Raw genomic sequence first — 13971 nt, forward strand, 5'->3', positions numbered from 1 at the left:
TTAGAAATAACACACCACCTTCTGCAGAGGTTAGAGAGATGAGATTTAGCTCTCCCCTTCCTAAAGATTCATCTCCATCCACCTCAATGTGCTCCAGTGAGGTTGTAACGATCGACACAAAGCAGGGGATAATTAATATGGACACAATTCCGTCCCTTTGCAATCATTTGGAAATGGATGATGAAGAGGAACACTTTGCTGAGAAAGTAATGCTACTGAAAAATAGCTTTTGTATTATATTCAAGTCATTCTTTGACAGCCTTACTAAGAGGCAAAAAAATGATTTAAGCAGAGGCATATTGGACATGGAGGGGAAGAAGAAGCTGACCAGCATGTATGCAGATGTGCTGAGATTTTCCGTAGAGACAGTCGCTCCACTGTATTTTCATGATATCGTTTGCAACGAGTTGAACTTAGGTTTAGGTCATAGAAGGGCCAGTAAAATCTACAATGAAAAAATGGAACAGAATTTAAAAGGCTCCTTCAGCGAGGCTTTCTGGGAAGTGGTTGGTGCTGACGCATCGATCAGAGTTACTCCCACATTTGCAGAGGCTTTCCTCAATATGTTCACCAATGACGATGACTCCATTATCTTAAAGGCTATGAAAGATTTAAAACAACCCTTTGTTGTCCATTCTGGTACCTGTGCCAAGTGCCCAAACTGCAGAGCATGCAGAGGGGTGTTCAAAGGTGTCATAAGGACATTGAAAGATGTTCTCAAAAGCCTTTGCAAACAAATTGACACTTCAAGGAGCCACAGAAATGCAGATATCAAAAGTGAAGTCCCAGAGAAGAAGTCAGTCAAGTGGCGGAGCAATGAAAAGATCGACACAGAGCAGGGGATAATTAATATGGACACAACTCCGTCCCTTTGCAATCATTTGGAAATGGATGATGAAGAGGAACACTTTGCTGAGAAAGTAATGCTACTGAAAAATAGCTTTTGTATTATATTCAAGTCATTCTTTGACAGCCTTACTAAGAGGCAAAAAAATGATTTAAGCAGAGGCATATTGGACATGGACGGGAAAAAGAAGCTGACCAGCATGTATGCAGATGTGCTGAGATTTTCCGTAGAGACAGTCGCTCCACTGTATTTTCATGATATCGTTTGCAACGAGTTGAACTTAGGTTTAGGTCATAGAAGGGCCAGTAAAATCTACAATGAAAAAATGGAACAGAATTTAAAAGGCTCCTTCAGCGAGGCTTTCTGGGAAGTGGTTGGTGCTGACGCATCGATCAGAGTTACTCCCACATTTGCAGAGGCTTTCCTCAATATGTTCACCAATGGCGATGACTCCATTATCTTAAAGGCTATGAAAGATTTAAAACAACCCTTTGTTGTCCATGCTGGTACCTGTGCCAAGTGCCCAAACTGCAGAGCATGCAGAGGGGTGTTCAAAGGTGTCATAAGGACATTGAAAGATGTTCTCAAAAGCCTTTGCAAACAAATTGACACTTCAAGGAGCCACAGAAATGCAGATATCAAAAGTGAAGTCCCAGAGAAGAAGTCAGTCAAGTGGCGGAGCAATGAAAAGATCGACACAAAGCAGGGGATAATTAATATGGACACAACTCCGTCCCTTTGCAATCATTTGGAAATGGATGAACTTTATGAGTTTGCTAATACAGAGGAAAACTTTGTTGAGCAAGAAGCAGAGAAGAAGTCAAAGTGGTGGAGCATTTTCTTCAAACAGAAAAAGAATAATGTGCAGCCAACTTCTGACGAACAAGTCAGAGTCAAGTCAAATAGGTGGAGCTGGTTTAAGAAACTGAGGATGAATAAAGTGCAGCAAGTTGGAGTCAAGTCAAATAAGGGCAAGAAGAAGGAGGAGAAAAATACTCCATGGCGATTCCTCTGTTGCTGTGACTGCGAAGTCTTGGAATAGCCCCCCCTCTATACCTCACCAACCGTTCATTTTCTCCCCTTTTATCTCCCCCTTTAGCTCCACCCCCTCCCCAAACCTTTCACTTTATCACCTTATTCCCTCAGTTCTATAAAAACTGAAGCTGATAAAGTTGATTGTTGAAATTATAAATAGTGCACAACAACTGCACAACTTATTGAAAAGTAATTAATATTAGACCCTAGCTTTCCCTTTTCTACCTTTTAATCCTTGTCTCTCTTATTTAGGTTTACTCCGGGTGCTCCGGTTCCCCTAACACGAATTCTTAATTCGACTATAAAAAAAAATCCAATTTGAAAAAGAATAAATAAAGTAATTGACTTGAACCAGAAAATGACATGGAAAAAGTGATTATTTGCAAGTTATCTTAGGTTGACTGTTTTTTCAGAGTTGATCTATGCCACCCACCATTCTGATGTAGGCTACTACACAATGTCTTCTGTTTCTGTCAAAAGAAATCAAAACATTTTAACCCTAACAATATACTGTCTCCCAATTTGGTGTCTTACTACAATTTAACTTTTGTAATGGAACTTTTAATCTTTTCCTGTATATTATATTAATTGAAATGTCTTTGTTGCCATTTAACAGGGGATCCAGCCAGAGTCAGTGGATGAGATGGTGGTTCGGAAACCAAAATTGAAGTTGGTGTCAAATCAGGTGTAAAATCCACCTTGTATGCAGCATATTCAGGTGAGTCAACCATATGAATGTTATTCTAAACATCTAGGATAGGATAGGATAGGATAATACTTTATTGATCCCCAGAGGGGAAATTCGGGCGTTACAGCAGCACAGACAAGAAAGCTCAAATACACATTAAACAGAATAGATGAGATAAATAAAAATAAAAATAAAAAATAAAAACAGGGGGTATATACAGTACAAAAATGAATGTTGAAGTTAACTGGGGGGAATTGAGAATTGAAACAGTATTTGAAGAGAATGACAAGATAAAGTGACAAGTGATGATTAAAGTGACTTGGTATGATAAATAAATGGTATAATATAGTGCAATATGAACAATATAGTGTAATATAATGAAATGTTTTATAATATAGACTAGTATAATAATAAATATATAGAATGTACAGTATATATGTATATATATCTATGTATATACGCACACACCTTGAGGATCCTGGGACTGATGTTGTCTGGTCCACTGGCTTTTCTGATGTGGAGTCTGGAGAGTTCTCTTTGTACCTGGCTGGTAGTAAGAGTGAGAGTGGGACAGTGAGCGGGGTGAGGGTGAGGGTGGGCTGTCCTTTGAAGCTGCTGATGAGGAGCTGAGAGAGGGGGGGGAGGTGGTCAGGACCTTGATGGGAGGAAGAGGAAGAGCAGAGTCTCCAGCAGAGGTGTGCAAACAATTGCAGTTGGCAGTTCTATTAAAAACACACAAAATATAACTGATGAATCCTCATATAATCTTGTGTGGTGGGGCCCCTTCCTGACCCGGGTGTGATGTCTGTTGGAGAGAAATTGAAAGACATTTAGCCACAGCTGGGGATCTGTAAGATTCTTCATGGACTTGAGGAACTCACCATGGTGGAGTCCAAATTTGGTCTTGTGCCCTTCGGATCAGTTCTATCATACCAGTGCCCCTTAGAGGCTACTAGGGAAATAATGAAACATCCAAATGCCCCAGAATTCCCTCTGCTGCCTGTTGAAGGCTACAGGTTTCTAGCTGACTTTGAGTTTACTGCTGACTATGAGCAGCATTACCACCTTGAGAGCCTAAAGGTGTCTCACGAACTCTCTGCTGCCATAGAAGCTGAGACCAGGCAACAGTCTGTCAGCCCGCTGTGGGTCTCAGTACGAAAGCCAAGAGTGACTGCCAGCAGGTTCAGGGAGGCATGTCATGTACGTGGTGAGTTCTCAGCAAAAGCCCTGGCAGCGCATATTCTTAAAGGAGCGCCACAGACCCTGGCAATGAAAAGGGGTCTGAAGCAGGAGCCTGACATAATAAAACAGTTTTCTGATTTGTTTAATTTGTCTTCATTGTGCACCCTGATGCACCTCACCTTGGTGTCAGCCCAGATGGCAAAGTTTTTGACCCGACTGAAACTCCACCATTTGGACTGGTGGAAGTGAAATGCTGCAGTACCGATTCTGTTGCTGAGGTTAAGCACCTAACACCAGTCAGAGGTCAGGCCACACTTAAAAAGGGTCATAAATATTACTGGCAGGTTCAGGGCCAACTTGCCATCAGCGGACTGGAGTGGTGTGACTTTGTAACTGACACGCACACACACAGATCTCACAGTTCAGAGGGTCTGGAGGGATGAAGACACCATTCGTTCAATGAGGCAGCAGCTTGACATGTTCTATTACAACATCTATATGGATGTGTTTCTCAAGTCCAAACATTGAGTACTGTATGTGCTATCAATGCAGTTTATGAATTGTTGAGTGAAAAATCATAACCTTGTAAATAAGACTGTTTAATTAATGTTAAATGAAATGTTTACATGTGCCTTTTAATGAATTAAAACTAAAATGTATTTGTGTAACTGACTACAGTTCTGTTTTTTATGCTGCACTAAATAGTTATTCTACTTGACATGCTGTGATCCCATTTTAGATAAAAATGAGGAATATGTGATGTGAGGGTCTGTGTTTACTTCTTTTTTATTCAAATGTTAATCTCTTGACTTTGTAATGTAAATAAGTAACATATCATACACAAAATAATGAACATCACATATATACAATTCATGTGTTAATCTCTTGATTTGTAATGTAAATAACATATAAACAAAATAATATACATTACAGATATACAATTCATGTATACATTACATTTGATTAATTGTCATTAATAACTGGGGAATGTGCTAAATCCAACCAGCTAGACAGGCTTGTCACCTTTGATGTCCAGGGGGCCTTGGTAGTTCGTCAACAGGCAGCAAACTGCCCATAGTTGGTTGATGGAGCCGGCCAAGGAGAGAGGAACAACCCCATCCCAGATATGGTATTCCTTGACACGTCGTATTATCCTCTCCACCAACACTCTCAGGCAGGCAATAGCTTGAGTTTTTCCAGTGTCTGATGTGCTGAGCTGAGGGGCGGTTTTTAGTGGGGGGATGATCAGTGATGCCCCTACCTCTGCCAGCATATCCTCAATTAAAAACCCTTTGTCATTTATTATAAGACATTTGTTTTCTATTGAACCCCGTGAAGTCATGGAGTCTGTGGACAGTGTCAGCTTCACACCAAAAAATTTAAGTATTAGAAAAAATAGTGTCTAAGACTGGCATCTATTATGATGAGCTGCAGCTACCTTGTTCAATATTATTCCTGCAGATGTGGCTAATAACAAAAAAAACACCCTGAACTGTCACATGTAGTTAACTGTACATTTTGTCTTGTCTGAGGCATTAATTGAACACCTTTGTATTTCTCCTATAGACACAGTGTGGATTATTGGTGACTGGTCCGTCGAGGTGCCCAGAGAGCTGCAGAGACAGAGGAAGAAACCTGAGCTTCAACAACATCTGTATTTGTTGGTTCTTCTGGGGTGGATTTCGGTTGCTTCTCTTCAACAGCTCGCTGTGAGGGAGGTCTCCCCCGGATGGCCTGAGTGATGACACCCACAGACTGAGAGCTGAGACGTGTTTTAAGCCTCTTGACAAACCGTTACACCGCGCCCGCCTGTCAAGCTGGTCAGCTACACGCCTTATTGTGAATAACTCTTATCCTTCATCAAATCAAAACTGATGAGTCATCAAAACATTCACCCCCCGTACAGTGTGTGTCGATCGAGACATGAGCTAATCACACCTATTTGTTTGTTTTGTACCAAGCTGTAAACATGTTAATCTCTGCTATAAAAACAGACTTTTTTTAATGTTGTTTTTCAGATTAAATAAATATTTCTATATAAATGCACTCCTTTATGTCTACTTATGAGTATACATTTCAGATTTGAAATGACAAGACTAAAATGTGCATTAATGCTCAACTCAATAGCTTAGGGAAGGAAGTCTACTTTTACACAACTTTTTATTCTTTTGATAAATACTAATGCAGTTCATTTCTTAAAATGGGATGGAACAGAGTCATTGCAAAATGATGACCTTAAACACAGCCCCATTCTTAAATCAATATACATGGAGAGTAAATAAGATCAATAACTTGTGAATAAAAGCACAGTTAAAAATGATTTAGAAATGTAGTCTTCCCAGATCAATATCACATAATATCAACTTCTCCCATCTAAACTGGACAAAGGGTTTTAAAATGGGAAGAAAATGGTTTGATTGCAAGTTGTTTGGAGGAGATCTATTTTTATTTGAACAGCTGAAGCATGAATACAGTCTTCCAAGGTGCAAACCCTCCTCCTCCTCCTGAAGCCTGTGGAGCTCCTTCATGTACTGCTGTCTTATCTGCTGGCGATCTTCTCTCACCAGAACTTCAACTGTTGAAATGTCATTCTGAAGAAGCTCGAACATGTGACACGGATCCAGGAGAACATGGACTTTTAGTGAGGGGTCTTCAGGATGGCAAAGAAAGAGAGAAAATATCAGTTATTCATTAAATCATTTTTTTTGTTCTCATCTATTTTTCTGTATTCATCTGTGTGTAAGATTACATTTATAAATTCAACAGTGTACTACCCAGACAACAAAGGTCCAGTATTCAGGTAATCAACATCTATTCAAAGTTAAGAAGATAAACCTTATTGTAATCATTCTATTTTCAGCTCTCTCACTCACTCACACAATGATATTCCACATCAAATGATCTCAGATTTTGGGTGAGGAAAAATTAAGCAGCTTATTGTGGATAGTACTTCATCTTAACATGAAACAAATATAACCTGAATTATTTAAATCATTAACAGGTCCCAACTCTCTGTGCTTTAGTACAGAACATACAGTAACTCATTTATTATTAACATGAGCTCAGTACATGGCTGTATTCTTCAAACTATTTCTTATACTTTATATCTATGTGCTTTATATCTTATTTTCATTCCATATGTTATTTATATTTTATATTTCTACTGCTATATTCTGTAAATGAGTTCAGTGAAAATTAATATGGTTATTAATATAGTTACACAGTACACATTGCTGCGAGAGCTAAAAGCACTGCTAGGGAGAGTCAGGATGGGATAGGATGTGGGTAATGGAGAGAGAGAAATAGGAGAGGAGGACAACAGCAAACACAGATGCAGAAGCAGGTCAGGTCAGAAAAGCACATTTCCTTAGAAATAGGCCTCATTTCTATTCTTCTGTGCTTTGTAGACAGGACATCAAGCACAGAGGCACTGATCCAGAGTGGCTGAGAATGCCTCAAAAACTTGGCTGTACCACACACAGCATGGTAAGTTACATTTTTACCTGCATAATTTGTTCTATCATGAATAATCTTTTTTTCCCCCCATTTTCTTTCTTATTTCCTTAGCTACTTGTTATTATATGTGATCTTATTGTGTTGTGCATAATTCAATCACAAAAAAAGAATAAATTAACAGGTATATCTGTGGATATTTAGCTAATTTGATCAATGATTGCTTTACTTTTTAGGGATGTTTTGTTGACTGTGCTGCAAATAAGAAAGGCAGGGCAAAGAGAGCTTTTCTTGAGGTCGGAGTGACTGTATACAGAAAAGATTACTTGGAACGGCACGTCACTGAAGCACCACCAGGAGAGCATCAGATGTCAGGCCTCTTGTTTCATCTGGTGGGTTCTGATTTCAACAGCCGTTTTGTAATAACTTCAGTATATTCAAATCCATTTTTAATAACTTTGTCATTTACAGGCATCTCAATGATGGATTCCTCTGAGCCAACTGTTGTTTTAGAGCACGAGGCAATCATTGGTGGGTTCAAGGGCCTTTACTGGCTCATTAAAAAAGTAACTGGCCCCCCACACAAACTACCCAAAGCTGTTGAGCCTGGCTGAGCTTCTAGGATGTAACTATTTCAAGAGATTAAAGGTAAAGGTCCCCTAGCCATAATTTCAAATTTAATTCAATCTTAACATTAATGAATACATTTTTTAAATATTTTATATTTTACTTTTCCCAACGTCAGATTGACCAGAGGAATAATTATAGATCTCATCGTATCATTGACGGAATGCTTGAGATCTTAGCAGGAGTCATCGAGGAGCCGACTTCCAGGCTAGCACTGATGTCTCTATGTCCAGACTGCTTCATTTGCATGTCTGCTATAGGACCATTTATTTTGTCTGATTTTAGAATTGCATACATCCTTGGTCCGAATGAACTTTTAATACTAAATACTTGCCTTTGCTTTCTCTCAGATACCTGGATAAAGAGGGACATGTGTTCAGTCAATTCCTGGACTTGGTCTCTATTGACGATGGCAAAGCAGACTCTGTGTTGTGACAGCCATCAAGGATGTAATCTTGAGGAAGGGCCTCCCAACAGAGAAACTCTATGGACTTGGGACTGAGGGGGCAGCCGTGATGACAGGTAAATATTTAATGCCTATGTGAGCTTGTTTTGTCTGTTGTATCCCATGCTTGTCACTCATTGATTTTATATACATTTTGGCGGCGTGTGAATGGGGTCCCTATTCAATGGGGGTGAATAGGGACCACCTTTAAGAACTTCATTTATTTTTCAGAAACAGTGCAAATCGTACTGCAACACTCGGGGCAGCATCGGCTACCCTGGGTGTCAGTGATCTGAAAATAAAGGTAATAGTTATTTGATACCATTGTAGTTATCTTCTGTCTATTCATAACTAATCATTCTGTCCTTTATTGCAACATTTTCAGGAAGTGAAGGATACAAGCTGGCTCTTTCAGCACAGGGTCATCGAGACCCTACTGAGGAACTTGAGTGCATTCCTTGGAGCCTTGGCAGAGGAGGCAGAGATGAGAAGATGTCCAGTGGCAAAGGGACCCTACACATTCTGTGCTACATACAGATAAAGCGGCAGCAGTTTACCTCCAGGCTGATGTTTTGCCCCACCTCGCATGTCTGTCCAAAATCTTTCAAAAAGCAAATGTCAACTTTTTACAAATCAAGGAGCAGGTAAGCTTAATGTGTTTATTATCTATATTATCATCTATTTATTCAAATCTGTTTGATTTCACACATTGAAATGAGGGTTGTTTGCAGGTCTGACCAATACTTAACAGCATCTTTTCTTTTTTATATATAGGTTCCTGTCACAATTCAGTCTCTGGCTGGACAGACTCCACTCCCTGGATCATGCCTGCCTCGCCTCCATCAGGACCTCGATGATCCCCAAGGACTCGGAGCCAGCACGAGGAGGAGAGGAATAGGAGAGGGCGAGATGTCATGAAGCGCTGAGGGAGGAGCAGTGAGCCAGAACCCAGCGAGAGGTAAATGTCCAATTTTGAAACTATGAATGAGAGAAAATGGAATTTATACTCCTGAATAGACTATGGCCTGGCCCTTAATGACGGAGGTAACAGTGGGTGTAGGCTCTTTCTAAAAATATGTTGATTTATTCATTGTAGGTCATCCACCCTTACATAACTGGCCTGGAAACACACCTGGAGAGGAGGTTTCATGATCTGGACATTCTTGGGGCCTTCAGTATCTTGGGACCCGCACCGCAATCAACCACTCTACAAGATGATACAATCAACATCTCTCATCTGCGGACTCTTGCCAGGAAATGTTGCCCTGAACATGAGAATGAGGTCCTGCAGGAGTGGTCCTCGTTCAAAAATCATGTCCTTCCTGGGGCATTCACGGTGGGTCAATTAAGCTGATTCTGACTACAATCAACTACAGTTCACAATACACACACATAGACTAATGCCTTGGTAAACCAAATGTTGTTTCAAGAACAATAACCAGGAGATCATGAGTCTGCTGGCAAGCGAGTTTGATGAGTGGACCAACCTCTACCCCTGTCTGAGCCTCCTTGCAGGCATTGCACTTGTTTTACCCGTTTCCTGTGTCAATTACAACGTGATTTCTCAACGGTGAACAGGGTAAGAGCATGACCTTGAACAGGACAACAAATAATCATGCATTTTCTTCATATTAGTGCAGTTTGTGGTATTTTCTTTGCTTTATCCTCAGGTGAAAACAGACCTGAAACCAGCTTCAAGGTGAACACCTGGCTGCCTGCCTGAGGATCTCCATAAACGGACCCCATCCTGAGGCCTTCTCATGTAATAGGGCATTGGAATATTTTTTCAGAAAGCCCCATAAAATAAAATGTTCAAACACATCTTGCAAACTTTGCAACAAGTAGGCTGTGGAGCAGTCAAATGAGCGCTCTGTATATAATTTGAAAGTAAGGCACAACTGGCTTTCTGTCAGGCTGTCACAGTCTGTAGTAAGATGCCAAAGGGGAAACATGTTATGCTATTATTTGGATTTATTATTTATATTTATTTATGTTATATTTGAATAAACAAATCTAATACCCCGATCTTATGTACATTCTATTATTATTATTATTATTGTTATGTATGCACTCGGAAACACTGGGCAGGTACTATACTGTACTATATACTATAAAATGAATGTACAACTTCAGGACATAATTCAGTAAACTTACCCATGTCCCTCCGGCTTGTGTCACTCACATGCTCCATCATTTCTACATTTGATTTTATACAGAAAATGATTAAACTGTTTCCCCTGTATTAGAGAAGCCTGCATGTTTTATGACGCTTCCTCTCGTTTCCGTGCAGCAGATTCTTCAGAGGACCCATTCAGCTCCCGTCAGGATGAATCCTCAGAGGGCGTGAGTCACAACTTTGTGGTGGAGGGTCTCCTCCAGGGGACCAGAGATTTAAGCATCACACCCAGAGACAACCGTGTTTAGCAGGAAGGCCCGTTCTTTCATCACAGAGGAGATCCTGGAAGCCCTTCGCAAGGCTGACCGCAAGGGCCGGGACGTGGTGGTGGGCCTGTCCAACGCCTGCTGCAAGTGGGGCTGCAGCAAGAGCGAGATCAGCTCCCTTTGCTGAGAGACCCCCACACCCTTCATGTGAGAGGGAAGACACAGGCAGACGAATATGTGTACAACACACATTTATACATCCGCACTTCTGTTTCACTCTTTATAAATCAATCAAATGTCTTCAGTGAAACTGTTAAACAAAAGTTTAAATTGTTGTTTTATTTTGAGTCTGAATGAATGGAAAGGGCTGCTTGTGTCCATAAAGTTTCTGTGTAATTTCTGCAAAATAAAACTCATTTTTGGCTTTTTACATATCATTCAGTTGTTTTTACCTTCTTATATTTTGCTCGACTGTCTGAAATGTGAGCACTAAGCAACATTTAGCGAAGTTACAGTGGCAAGAAAAAAACTGCGTTTAGGAGTCAGAAACCGCAAGCAGAACCGGACTCATGTTGAACGGACGTCTGCTGAAACTACGCTGGGCTCAAAGGCTTTAAATATTTAGGCTGGGCTTGTAAACTGGGATAGAGGGAGATGTAGAAAGAAAGAGATGGATAGAAACAAACAGAGCATCAACAACAACAATGAATACAACAGACGTGACTCTCAAGATTATGTATGTTATTAATCTTGTGTTTGTATAATTCCTTATACACACCAGTAGTTTGCGTGATAGAAATTCATACCACCACTATTTTACTGACAGTGCTTTGTGTTGTTGTTGTTGTTGTTAAGGCTATTCTAAGTTTCATGGTAAGTAAAAGTACTTCATAGTACCTGTGCATGTAGTCTAAGAAGTACTAAGTCCAACCATATCAGAATCATTGTGTACTTATGGAGGAAAATGTTTTTACAAGACATCAAAGTCAGAAAAAAAGGCTCATTATAGTGATTTATAAGGGACTTTGACAGTGGATTTCTCAGAAAGCACACAGTAAAAGTACTTCATAGTACCTGTGCAATATCAGAATCACTGTTTACTTAGGTAAGAAAATATATATAATTATTGTTTTCTCCAAAAAAACTGTTTTGTTTTGTTTTTTACTTGTGAACACCTTATTTTGAAAAACGGAAGTTACCGCAGACTCGCAGTATTATTCTCACACTAACTTCCCCGACCTCCGAAGCTATTCCCTGAACAGTATTGTGTTTACTCCCGTTTCATACACGTGTATCTCATAGTCAGTTTTATGGTAAGACCTAGACATTTAGCACTTGACTTCATCGCTCTCTCTGTCTGTTCCTCCTGCTCGCTCTGGAGTCCGGAGCATTTACCATAAAGATCAGAATACGTGGGCACTTGAAATTTAGGGGCGGCTCACTTCACCATGTAAACTCAAGGAGCGGCTGTCTTCTTGTTTGACATTTTATAAATATGACCACTGATGACTGACTTGTGCTCTTAACTTCTGTAGTTTCTAATACCATACGAACCTGGAAGTGTTTTACAACTTGACAAAGTCAGCTGGTTTAGGTATCATAATATTTTGTTGTAAATCCCCTCGCATAGTTTCGCGCACCTCGCCGTACTTCCGGTGCCAAACTGCGCAGGCGCGTACGATCGCTAACATACGTCATCATTGTGTCAACAGGGTTGAGTAGACGCTTTGATGTGTGACGTAACAATCCATAACTCGCTTATAATTAGATTTAGGATTTTCAGATCAAGATTGTGAACAGACAGTCAAATTTATCAGAATAACTATATCCCTTTAACTGAACCCAGAGAAGTTCATCAAAGCGAACAGTCATGAAATCAAACAAAAAGAAAGGAAGGAAGGGGAAAACTTCAAAAAGCTCTCAACAGAAAAAGTCTAATCTCAAACAAAGCACAATGGATCCATCTAACATGGAAAAGGAAGCAGCATCTTTAGCTCCTAGAGACAATTCCTCTACCCAGACTGATGCTCCTGTCCAAGACAAGACCAAGGATATGTGCAGAGAATCTGAAGAGAAGAATGACCAAAATGATATGGTGAAAGAAGAAGAGGAAGCATTAATTACCCCAGAAGAATATACTGAATGGCTAATCCAGGATGCAATGAAGACGGCCTTCGAAGGCCTCCAAGAGATAAAAGAGAAAGAAGCCATGTGGGAAGCCGAAGGCATAGACTATGAAGAATACTGCCGGAGGTTGGATGAGTATTATGATGAGTATTATTCAGCCCGTGAGATGGAAGCTGAAAATCTAACAAAGTGTAAGGCTAGGTTTCTTATTTGGAGGAAAAATAAATCAGAGAAAGAGAAAGTTCCTGCAACTTCGTCCTCCACCGATTCAATTGTGAAGCCTGAGGTCATGGTGGAAGAACATGTTAGAAATAACACACCACCTTCTGCAGAGGTTAGAGAGATGAGATCTAGCTCTCCCCTTCCTAAAGATTCATCTCCATCCACCTCAATGTGCTCCAGTGAGGTTGTAACGATCGACACAAAGCAGGGGATAATTAATATGGACACAACTCCGTCCCTTTGCAATCATTTGGAAATGGATGAACTTTTTGAGTTTGCTAATACAGAGGAAAACTTTGCTGAGCAAGAAGACCCGAGCTCTGTCCTTGTGGAAGCAGCATCTTTAGCACCTAGAGACAATTCCTCTACCCAGACTGATGCTCCTGTCCAAGACAAGACCAAGGATATGTGTAGAGAATCTGAAGAGAAGAATGACAAAAATGATATGGTGAAAGAAGAAGAGGAAGCATTAATTACCCCAGAAGAATATACCGAATGGCTAATCCAGGATGCAATGAAGACGGCCTTCGAAGGCCTCCAAGAGATAAAAGAGAAAGAAGCCATGTGGGAAGCCGAAGGCATAGACTATGAAGAATACTGCCGGAGGTTGGATGAGTATTATGATGAGTATTATTCAGCACGTGAGATGGAAGCTGAAAATCTAACAAAGTGTAAGGCTAGGTTTCTTATTTGGAGGAAAAATAAATCAGAGAAAGAGAAAGTTCCTGCAACTTCGTCCTCCACCGATTCAATTGTGAAGCCTGAGGTCATGGTGGAAGAACATGTTAGAAATAACACACCACCTTCTGCAGAGGTTAGAGAGATGAGATCTAGCTCTCCCCCCTCAAGGAGCCACAGAAATGCAGATATCAAAAGTGAAGTCCCAGAGAAGTAAAAGTGTCTTCATCAAAAATCTTCATCAAACAGAAAAAGAATAAGCCCCCCCCTTTATACCTCACCAAC

At 40.3% G+C, this 13971-nt stretch overlaps 3 long non-coding RNA genes across 4 annotated transcripts; all 3 read left to right on the plus strand.

The window, feature by feature from the left end:
- The first annotated feature begins 318 nt into the window (after positions 1-318).
- LOC136183121 (uncharacterized) lies at positions 319-5798 on the plus strand. The gene is made up of 2 exons (XR_010668939.1): positions 319-2600; positions 5319-5798. It is a non-coding gene; the product is annotated as an uncharacterized lncRNA (long non-coding RNA).
- Positions 5799-7103: 1305 nt separating this feature from the next.
- On the plus strand, positions 7104-8080 carry LOC136183120 (uncharacterized). The gene is made up of 4 exons (XR_010668938.1): positions 7104-7238; positions 7442-7597; positions 7677-7853; positions 7951-8080. It is a non-coding gene; the product is annotated as an uncharacterized lncRNA (long non-coding RNA).
- A 1023-nt stretch (positions 8081-9103) lies between these two features.
- Positions 9104-11444, plus strand: LOC136183119 (uncharacterized). 2 transcript variants are annotated; one of them, XR_010668937.1, is made up of 5 exons: positions 9104-9235; positions 9374-9613; positions 9708-9856; positions 9948-10039; positions 10571-11444. It is a non-coding gene; the product is annotated as an uncharacterized lncRNA (long non-coding RNA). The 2 variants fall into 2 exon arrangements; XR_010668936.1 differs by having other exon boundaries at positions 10568-11443.
- Positions 11445-13971: the final 2527 nt, after the last annotated feature.

The sequence above is a fragment of the Labrus bergylta genome, chromosome 16 (assembly GCF_963930695.1).
Source record: "Labrus bergylta chromosome 16, fLabBer1.1, whole genome shotgun sequence".
Taxonomy (NCBI): Eukaryota; Metazoa; Chordata; class Actinopteri; order Labriformes; family Labridae; genus Labrus; species Labrus bergylta.